This window comes from Panicum virgatum, chromosome 5N (genome assembly GCF_016808335.1).
Source record: "Panicum virgatum strain AP13 chromosome 5N, P.virgatum_v5, whole genome shotgun sequence".
NCBI lineage: Eukaryota > Viridiplantae > Streptophyta > Magnoliopsida > Poales > Poaceae > Panicum > Panicum virgatum.
This window is the reverse complement of record NC_053149.1, coordinates 24112806-24120902: the sequence shown is the minus strand read 5'-3', so window position 1 is coordinate 24120902 and position 8097 is coordinate 24112806. Positions and strand designations below refer to the sequence as shown.

The 8097-nt window shown below is 49.5% G+C and overlaps 1 long non-coding RNA gene across 1 annotated transcript; it reads right to left on the bottom strand.

Moving 5' to 3' along the window:
- Positions 1-6338: 6338 nt before the first annotated feature.
- LOC120674070 lies at positions 6339-7870 on the bottom strand. Its single transcript, XR_005674960.1, has 3 exons — positions 7080-7870; positions 6919-6985; positions 6339-6532 (listed from the first exon to the last, which is right to left on the bottom strand). It is a non-coding gene; the product is annotated as an uncharacterized LOC120674070 (long non-coding RNA).
- Between the last annotated feature and the right edge of the window lie 227 nt (positions 7871-8097).

Sequence of the window (8097 nt, the reverse complement as noted above, 5' to 3'; positions counted from 1 at the left end):
AGGTGTTAGTAACCAACAAAATTAATACAAAGTTAAACGTAACAAAATCGCTTGTTCCCCAGCAACAGCGCCAGAAAAACTTGTTGACGCTCCTTAGAGCGCCAATTTACGTACCGCAAGCGCACGGATCGTGTATCTTTTCCCTTAGAGTATTCCCCCATGGTTTATCAATCCACGGAACAAGTGTATTACTATGCTTAACTAAGCACTAATGATGTTGGTAAAAGATCTATATTGAGTGATTGAATGTGAAATAGATCTAATCTAACCAATCCAATCTAGACTAGTGATCAATGATAGGTGTGTGCACAAGATATGAAGAGCATTTGTCCATAGGGTCTAGGATCACTAGAGATGTAATCGCCAAGCAATGAAGAATGGATCTAATCTACCAAAGGTGTGTTCCAAGATCAAAACATTTCCCTCCTGCATACTGTTACTACACGAGGATAATCGGTAACGAATCAACAAGAACACGATAGTTGATGTAATCTAAGTAAACCATGCAAGAGCAAAGCAAACCCAAAGCCAAGTCGCGAACTATTAGGCATCAAAACATCATCAACAAGAATCGTGATAGATCAATCTCATAAAGGATTCGGCAATTACAACTTAAGATCTACTTACAACCCCATGAACAAACGAGGACTTTACCCCATGAAGCTAAGCGAAGCGTAGTCGATCATGGTGATGAAATCTCCGGCAAGGGATGGATCCCTTGCTGTCCTCCAACTTGCAGCGGCGCCGAGGGACGATGAGGCCTCCGGTGTCGCCTTTCTCTTGTGTCTAACTCGAATGGATCTCTGAAACTCGTCTCTGGATGCTCTCTCTGCGATCTCTCTGCGATCCTTCTGCGATCCCCCTCTTTGACGGCAGCTTCGGGGTATATATAGGCAGTTCCGGTCGGTGGTTTTGGTAAAACACAGATTAGGGTGGACGCATACTTCGCGCTGAAGAAAATTGTGGCCGATTGGGCCCCGGAATGGGCTAGGCCGGCTGGCTCAAAGGGCCCCAGGACGGCCGGCCTGGGCCCTTTCTAGCCCCTTTCGATCCCATCTTTCGCGTGCGGCCTCTTCTCCTTATTCCTCATCTTAGCCCAGTTGTGACCATGCGTCAAAACATCTCCGAAAATGTCCAATTTCCTGCCAAAACACAACATGCTCCAAAATCCAAGACAAAATCGAAAACGGTCAAGTTCGGGAGCCAAGTGGCGGGTTAGTACATGAATCATCCCGAAGAATTTAGCAAAACTACTCCTAATCATATAATAAAATGGGTACTTAAGGAGCACCAACACTCCCACATGGCTTCTGATTCTCGCTCTCTTTCACATATTTTTCCCCAGCGGTACCCTTTTCCCTCAGCTATTGTTGTCGGTGATGGATCCTTACTTCCCATCACTTCTACTAGCTCAGCACACCTGTCAGGACCCCTGCATCTTAATAATGTTCTTGTTTCCCCAAAACTTATTAAGAATCTTATATCTATGCGCCAGTTCACTTCTGATAACAACTACTCTGTGGAATTTGACCCCTCTGGTTGTTCTGTGAAGGATCTCGGGACTCGAAATGTGATTGTTAGGTGCAATAGCTCCGGACCGTTGTACCCACTTAACCTCCCAGCTACTGGCTCCACCTCCACTCTATGGCATCGTCGTCTGGGTCATCCAGGTCAGGCGGCCCTGGCCAAATTAGCTTCCATGCTTTTGTCATGTAATAAAGATGTTAGTTCATCTCCTTGTCATGTGTGTCAACTCGGCCGCCACACCCATCTCCCGTTTCGGGTGTCGTCATCCCGAGCCATAAACAAGTTTGATCTTATTCATTGTGACTTGTGGACCTCTCCCATTTCTAGTGTCTCAGGTTATAAATACTATTTGGTCATTCTTGATGATTGTTCTCACTACTTGTGGACGTTTCCTCTTCGTCTCAAGTCCGACACGTATGACACCCTGACTAACTTCTTCTCTTATGTGACCACACAGTTCGGTGCCACCGTTAAAGCTATTCAGTGCGACAACGAGCGCGAGTTTGATAACTCCAGCGCCCGGACCTTCTTCCACACTCATGGCACACACCTGCGCATGTCATGCCCCTACACCTCGCCTCTGAACGGCCGAGCAGAGAGGATCATTCGTTCAGTCAACAACATCCTCCGCTCGCTCCTGTTCCAGGCGAGTCTGCCACCTTCCTACTGGGTCGAGGCCCTGTCCACTGCCACCTACCTCTGGAATCTCCTCCCCACCAAGACGATAGCCATGGCGACACCTCACATGGTCCTGTACGAATTGCCACCATCCTACAGCCACCTCCGCGTCTTCGGTTGCCTGTGTTATCCCAACATAAATGCCACGGCGAGCCATAAGCTAGCGCCCCACTCTCTTCCGTGCGTCTTCCTTGGGTATTCCGCTCGCCATAAAGGGTACCGCTGCCTTGACACCTCGTCTAGCCGTGTCATCATATCCCAGCACGTCGTGTTCGATGAGTCCACTTTCCCTTTCTCTGAGCTTTCTCCACCTCCCACCCCACAGGCATATGATTTTCTGGAGGACTCTACTGACTTTGTGCCGGCTCCTATAGGACTGTCACAAACCTCTCTGTCTGCAGGTTCTGCCCTGGCCTCTCCTACAGGACCGTCGGCCCCGGTGCCGGTGCCAGTGTCCACCTCAGCCACTGGCTCGCCTCTCCCGCACTGCCATGTGCGGCCCCCGGAGCATTGTCTCCCGCACTGCCATGTGTGGCCCCCGGAGTGTCCTTGCCCACACTGCCATGTGCGGCCCCTGGAGAGTCGTCCCCTGCACTGCCACGTGCGACCTCTGGAGCGTCTTCTCCCGTACTGCAACGTGCGGCCCCGACGGTCCCGCCAGGTTTCGCCCCACGCAGTCCGGCTACTCCGGCCGCCGCACCGGTGGGACCTGCCGACCCTCCTCCTCGTCGGATGGTGCAGCCTCTTCCACCGGTGCAGCCCTTTGACCGTGTTTATACACGGCGCAGCACACCTGCTCCGCCACCGCCTCCCAGCACTGGTGCACAGCCCCTGCCCAAGGGCGCTGTGCCGGTACCCCCCGTTGTCAACCAGCATCGCATGGTTACCCATGCAAAGCTTGGCTTCCGGCAGCCCGCGCTCTTCACCGCGACCCCTCTATCTCCGGTTCCGAAGACCTTCCGTAGCGCCATTGCCGATCCGAATTGGCAGGCGGCTATGGAGGAAGAACATGCTGCTCTCCTGAAGAACCACACGTGGGATCTGGTCCCTTCGGCCGACGCGCGCCAATCTGGTCACTGGCAAGTGGATCTTCAAGCACAAGCTCAAGGCTGATGGTTTTTTGGAATGGTACTAGGGTTGCTGGGTTCTTCGCGGGTTCACTCAGCGCCCAGGTGTGGACTTCGATGAGGCATTCAGTCCTGTGGTCAAGCCAGCGACCGTCCACATAGTTCTGTCCTTGGCACTCTCTCGCCCATGGCCCATTCACCAACTAGACGTCAAGAACGCCTTCCTCCATGGCACGCTCTCTGAGATAGTCTACTGTGCACAGCCATCCGGTTTTGAGGACACTGCTCATCCTGACTACGTCTGCCGGCTTAACAGATCACTCTATGGATTGATGCAGGCTCCCCGTGCTTGGTACAGTCGCTTCACAGCCTATCTGCTCAGTCTGGGATTTGTCGAGGCCAAGTCAGACACCTCTCTGTTTTTCTACTGCCACGGCACTTCCACTATATATTTGCTCCTCTACGTGGATGACATTGTCCTCACTGCTTCTTCATCAGCTCTTCTCCAGCAGACTATTCAGGCCTTACAACAGGAGTTCAGCATGAAGGACCTTGGTGAGCTGCACCATGCATGTCAGGTGTTGTGGCCTGAGTCTTCTCCTTTCCCAGCGGCAGTACATGCTGGATATCTTGGAGCGCGCTGGCATGACTGAGTGTAAGCCGTGCTCTACTCCCGTGGACACCAATCCCAAATTGGCGGCTGGCGGACCACCTATTCAGGATGCTTCAGAGTTCCAGAGTCTTGCAGGGGCACTTCAGTACCTTACCTTCACTAGGCCGGATATCGCTTACTCAGTTCAGTAGGTTTGCTTACACATGCATGATCCTCGCGAGCCACACCTTGCTGCTCTCAAGCATATCCTCCGCTACATCAAAGGGACTTTGCACCTGGGGCTTCTTCGGCCATCTTCACAGAGCGAGCTGACTGTGTACTCTGATGCTGACTGGGCAGGCTATCCGGATACTCGCAAATCCACATCGGGTTATGCGGTATTTCTCGAGGACAATCTGGTCTCCTGGTCGTCGAAGCGGCAGAACACAGTGTCCAGATCCAGTGCTGAAGCTGAGTACCGTGCTGTGGCAAATGGTGTTGCTGAAGCCACTTGGCTGCGCCAGCTTCTCCTTGAGCTCTATGCCCCGCCTCAGCGCGCTTTGTTGGCCTACTGCGACAACATCAGTGTTGTTTACATGTCCAGCATCAGCACACTAAGCACATTGAGATTGATCTTCACTTCATGCGGGAGCGTGTTGCTGTTGGTGATGTCCGCATCATGCATGTTCCAACATCATCTCTGTATGCCGACATCTTCACCAAGGGACTTCCGTCTTTGGTGTTTACGGAGTTCAGGTCCAGTCTGAACATTCACACTGCCGACTATCAGACTGCGGAGGCGTGTTAGAGAGACATGTATAGGCTGGCCCACGGGCCTCTTGGTTAGTCGGCCTGCTGACCATTAGGGCTGGGCACCACACCTGTCTAGGTGCGCCCCCCAGATCTGTGTTGATTAGGATAGACAAGGATCCCCCTGATAGGGTTGTTACCATACATCGCGGCATTCTTGTCTATATGTACCTGTATCGTGCTTTGCACCCTAATCAATCTATTATCTTCCTGGCCATATTCGCTTACAATAATGACTCTAAATATATGCTGTGATTCTCAAATATATACTATAATTTTGACAGACGGGCTGAAAATTTGGTATATCTTTTAGGCTGAAATAGCTGTCTTTTGTGTAAGTTGGGCTAAGCCGATAACAAAATGGGCTTGCAATTCGAAAGTCATGTCAGCTTCCAGGATGGCAGTCACATCAGCATCCACGGTGACAGCTACGTCAGCGTCAATCTAGCTAGTGGTGATATGGCTATTCATTCAGGTACGAATTAGCAACTGTTTGTGCGTTTGGCTCAAGACCAATCTATGATGGTTACGAAACGTCATGGATTGAGTTTTTTGTGACAATTTTGTTAAAAATGTCACTAGGTGTAATATGTGACGTTCAATACATGACAAAATTTGAGATTGTCACACGTACTGTTTTATGATGGTTCCAATGATCTGTGATGAAATTTGATCATCATGGATTACAACATTTTTTGTAGTGGCAACCGAGGGCGTGGGCGTGGGAACAGGCGGCGGCCAGCAGGCGTGGATTAAGGTTAACCCCTCCATGCACGACCCCTGTATATATAGGCACCTCTAGGTGCCCCCTAATGGGCTTCCTAGTCGTGGTCCATTAGTGCATTTAAGCCCACTCTAATTTGGATCTTACCCTCATTAGGCTTCTAGCCCCTTAAATGTGTGACTCTATGGGCTCACATGCAAATAGACATAGCCTGACACTACTAGAAACAGGGACATTCCTGTCGGCCAAAAACCGTCAGGAAAAGCGGAAAACCGTCAGGGAAAGTCATTCCACTGTCAGGAATGAGCCAACAGGAGTCCGGTGACAGGAAAGGTCGACCTTTCCCGTCGGATGGCCGTCAGGAAACCTTTCCTGACGGGAACTCCTGACGGTTTGTACAGTGCCGTGGTTCGATGGTCTGATGACGTGCCAAACCGTCAGGAATAACCAATCTGGCTGTCTGGAATAAATGAATGGACAGAAATTTTTTTCACATATAGCTCATTTCTTATTCCATGATTAGGCTACACCCGAATCAGTAATTACAATATTCAGGTAGAAATTGTACAGAGCATTCAAAATCCAGACTTCATAAATTCCAGAACTCAATGTAGTGTTAAGCCTGAGAAAGTTTCAAGAATAAAATTGTGCTACAAAAATTAAAGAATAAAAGATCATTGCTATTCCAACGTCCTCAAAGTGCTTGTTATTTTGATAAACATATAAATGCAAGTAAAAGACTAAAGGCCATATTATATCTAACTATCTTGCTTACCACTTGTATCAAATCTTTCAATTCAAATATGAACCATTCGTACCTGTTCCAATGTACAAGAAAAAGATAGTAAGATAATGGAAGAAGTGATACAAGTCATGTTCTCATGACCAACAATTTATGATCCAAATGACCAATACTTGAAATTTAGATGAAATTTCAGAGTTCCTGATATATGTGATTATTATATACATTGGAAATAACTTCAAAGTTCACACATATAACAGAAGTTTCTCCACAGACTAGTAAAGGATCATCAAATACTATTTATGTGGGATATCTGTAGTTCAAGATACTCACAATGTTCAGTGCGTGCTTGCAGCTTTAACTTAATAATATTGGACTACTCCATCATCTGACTACACAACAAAGCAAAACAAGCTAACAAGGTCAGTAATCAAACAAGAAATTCTGATGCAACATATTTGTTCTTATCGGATTAACATAATGTGAGTAAATAATTGTTATTATTGGATAAATACAAGTTACAAAGCAAGCAAGCAACCAGGACAAATATAAGCAAGCAAGCAAGTACATTCTGTTCTCCACAAAATAGATTAAAGTTATACACTCACTCATGAGTAGTGAAATATGTAAATAACTAAATATATAGGTCATTGCATAAGCTTATGATCAGCAATAGAAAGTTCCCTTTACCGAGAGATCAACAACTAAATAGAGAGTATGCCGCAAACTACTAGGAAGTCATGAGAAATTGATAAGATTCTTCCAGGTCTAGTCTCACCTTATAAGCAAAACTGGGGGTGCTGAACTGCTGATGAATCAAGTCCCTGTGAATCTGAATCTTATCCCTAAATAGCAGAGCTCAAGATTAATTTTCAGCCAGCTGTGCGTACCCAAAAACAGCAGAGACCAAGTGATTAACAGAGCTCCAGAATCGCTAACCTAACAAGATGGGAAAAATTGGCACATCGGTATCTCCGGCTCGAGTACGAGGACGATGACCCGAGTCACGCGACCATGAGGGGATGGCGATGGGGACGACCCATGGCGACAGCGCGCGTCTAGGGGATGACGGCAAGGCCGCATAGCTCGAGGACGACGATGGCGACGATCGCCGACGACGCTGCCTCCTGCGAGTCCACACCGGGATCTCACCGTGGCGTCGAGCTCCGAGGAGGGGGCCGCCACACGCCAGATCTCTGGATGGGGGCGGTGGTGGCCGGGCTGGGTCAGATCTGCTGCAGATCTGCAGCCGGAGGGAGGAAGGAGCAGGGGACGCTGTCGGCTGCATCGCCGGTGGTGGGAGTGGCGGCGTCGACGGCTGGTGACGGGGAGACGGGCTGGATGTGGGACTGCGACCTGCTCGGCCAGGAGGAGAAGGCCGGCAGACGCTCCTGCGTTGGGAGGAGACGCGGATGCCTCGTCGCTGCTCGCCGCGGAGAAGCAGGGGCGCGCGCCCTCCTCGGACACCGGCGGCGGCACCTTCATCCTACCACCACAAGAGAGATGCGGGGATTGGGGAGGCCTGTGGCGGCGGCACAGCTTCGGGAGAGCGACAGTTGCATGGAGATGTGGTGGTGGTGGCTGAGTGCGGTGGAGAGGGAGAAGAATAGGGTTTGGGCGTGTGTTTCGGCTTTCCTGTCGACTTGAGATAGGGCGAATGCGGGGGCGGGCCACCATCGGTACGTTCCTGTCGATTGGCCCAAAGGCCGTCAGGTACCATCCGTTTTCCGGTAGTGTGAGTACTCCTACTCCTCCAATAGTTGATCTCGATCTCTAGCAAAATGGGTCAAGTCCTATGCACATACAAATATCATATCAGATGAGCCATCACAATCTTACATACATGCTATTCCCTTTGCCTCACGATTTTCGGTCTAGCTCCAAGCTAACCTCTCTTTCTCGATGTTGTGATTCAGAATTGTTGGTTAACACTTAACCCTAGCACGGACATGCATTT